Genomic DNA, 2,984 nt, shown 5'->3' on the forward strand with positions numbered 1-2,984 from the left:
CTAGCAAATACTAGAGCATTCCTGAAAGAACAAGATAGTTCTAGAAACTAGAGGGCGCCACACCAGTCACGTGACTCGCTGACGCAACAGTAACCACATAATCGTTTTTGAATATGTTTTGATTGATTCAACCCTAGCATTATTGCTAGTCATTTTTACTTTTTCCTCATCTTGGCAACGACCATTCCAGCATGGAGCCAGAATAAATGATCATTCATAATTGCAGAAAAACACTCGTTGAACAGATAATTGCCTAAGCTAATTCTGCTTGTTTACTGGACAGGAAACAGCTCATTTCATGCATTGGCTCTATAACAATGTTACATGGCACTGGTGCACTAGACATCAGCCGTAGTAAACCATGGATCATCACTTGTGTACATGGGGATGTTATGGCTTCCTCTCCCAATAATAAGTATGTGCAGTCCACTGTTCCTGGATCCAGTCTGTCTGGCACGAGATAACTTTCCCATGGAACATTGGTTCACTGGCTGTAGAGGTGAAACTGACCAGTATGTCCATCCCCAAGATTATATTGCTAGAACCAATGTCTATAATAACTACCCTTGTTCTGTGACTGTTGTATCCTAGACATAATCAGAGATTCGCCTCTCTTTCGCATCTGGCTTATCTCCATTTGCCAGGATGTAGTTTGCAACAAATGGCACGAGTGGCGATCTTGACTCAGAATACTTGATATACCACGAGATCTGATAGTGTCCTGACCATTCTTGTATCAACCAAGAACTCTGTCTGTTGCTCTTGTATACTGGCAGGCACTTATCAAGATTCCAGGAAGCACTGAAAGAGGTGGGCTGCCCACGAATCTTTTTGCTTTGTAATAAATAAAGGTTGTTTCACTTCACATCATAAGAGTAGTCTCCATATTTCTCACACATCTACAACCTTTTATTTGCTTAGAAAACAACTTGAGCAGCATATTACACGAGATGAGATAAAGTATATAATGATTAACTAAAGAATTTGTGAGTTTATTATTATCAGCCAGTTAGTTCAGTTCTATAAATACTACTGTAAACTTAGGCCTATCTGTAATAATTACTTAAGCAAACTTGTAAAACTTCTAAATAAACAAAACGCGTTCTTAAACATTAAGTGAATTGGAGTGTGCATTCTTCTTTTTCTTTTTGCCAAATAATGCAAAAGAACCTGTAGAACAATAGCAACCGTTACAACAGTCATAGAAGGCGCTTGAGTATTGTGGGCAGGCTATCCTATCAAGTGTGGGGGTTGCGCAGTTGAGAAGAATCAGTTGTAGAATTACCTCACATCCCATTTTATAGCCTTATTTTATACTGTCCTGATCATAAACAGAAAACATATTAAATTGTCCCAGTTTCTGTCATTGGGCAGTAGTAGGCCTTCCAAAGCCGAACCTAACAATAATATCTTTATTGATTGGTAAAGACTGTAACTTTATGCTACCGAATCGTTTAGGTTATCACGTGATCGTTAGAGGGGCAGGATTTCGGTATTTATCTAGTAGACGTGGCTTCTTCCTGTACACAAACTGTTTTCATTCTTTCTCTCTCTCTTCATGTATCTGATTAGCGTAACATTTTTTCATGCTTTTTAATATCTGCAAAACTCTTTAATGCTCTGTACAGAAAATGGAAATATATATTTGTTAACTTCTGCATTTTGTTGTTGAGAACGTAGCTGTGCAATGGGATGTCTCTTGACCACGCAAGAATTGAACTCTGAATTTTTACGTTATAAGCCATCTGCCGGAGGTAATAAGAACATGGCTAAATAGCATCTATTAATTTGTCTAGGTAAAAAAGAAATAATTAATTTTCTCAAAATCTTGTTATTCATTTTATTGATCTGAAAATTATTATTTAATAACAATATGTCGTAAGAGCGCTAATATACATTTTGTAATCATTATCTCATTTGTCGTAGTTACAAATATGTATCGTACAATAATTTGAATTTCGCGCAACGCTACACGAGGACTATCTGCGCTAGCCGTCCCTAATTTAGCTGTGTAAGACTAGAGGGAAGGCAGCTAGTCATTACCGCCCACCGCCAACTCTTGGGCTACTCTTTTACCAACGAATAGTGGGATTGACCGGCTGGAAGGGCGAGCACGTCTGGTGCGAGTCGAGCGATCTAACCACCTGGCCATGCCGGGCCGTCGTACAGGAATCCTACAAATATAAAAAATAAAACACAGAAAAATCAACAAGCAAAACTAAAATCATGTATTCAGTGTTATGAAATATATGAAAAAAAATAGAAAGATATTTCTATTACTAATTTATTTGTAAAATATAAAAAGAGAAATAAATATTATTTCATTGTAAATTTGTCACTAATTCAAATTGAAAATATTCAAAAATAATAAAAAAAAAGATTATTAGATGTGTACATTTCTTACTCCACCATATGTTGATTTGGTGATTTTTTGATTTTTTTTTTTTTTTTGGTATCTTATTGCGTGTATTGATGAAATTTCGTATACAAATCATCATACGCTGAGAGGACAGCCAGCTGCGTTCATATCCGGTTATTTTTATCACTAAAAGAGGGGGAAAGCTGTCTGGATTAAATTTACTAATGGAAATTAACAAAATACCGTATTTTTCGGTGTATAAGACGCACTTTTTACCCCAAAATTTGATGTCAAAATCTGCTTGCGTCCTATACACCGAAGGTATGAATAATATATATGTATATATACGATATACACAAACCATGTGTAAATATATCTAAATAGGCATGCATAGTTTAGTTCAATTGAATGTGTTATTTATAATAGTAGTAGTTTGTTTGTTTTTTCTTTTAAAAACATAATTATTTATAATGCTCCCTAAATAATACAAAAATAAATTACAGTGAAAGCAATGAAGTTTTGTAGGTTTTGAACCAAACTAAATAACAGTAAACCTTTTTTGATTTACGGTATTTTCTTAGTTTGATGTTTTAATCTCTTGCCCGGCATGGCCAGGTGGTTAGGG

At 35.5% G+C, this 2,984-nt stretch overlaps 1 long non-coding RNA gene across 1 annotated transcript in view; it reads left to right on the forward strand.

Moving 5' to 3' along the window:
• Positions 1-1,739: 1,739 nt before the first annotated feature.
• LOC111085869 overlaps positions 1,740-2,984 on the forward strand; it is a 6,310-nt gene continuing 5,065 nt past the window's right edge. The window contains exon 1 of the long non-coding RNA XR_002610642.1: positions 1,740-1,754. This is a non-coding gene — a long non-coding RNA (uncharacterized LOC111085869). The remainder of the gene's footprint in view (positions 1,755-2,984) is intronic.

Source organism: Limulus polyphemus, unplaced genomic scaffold (assembly GCF_000517525.1).
Source record: "Limulus polyphemus unplaced genomic scaffold, Limulus_polyphemus-2.1.2 Scaffold673, whole genome shotgun sequence".
NCBI lineage: Eukaryota > Metazoa > Arthropoda > Merostomata > Xiphosura > Limulidae > Limulus > Limulus polyphemus.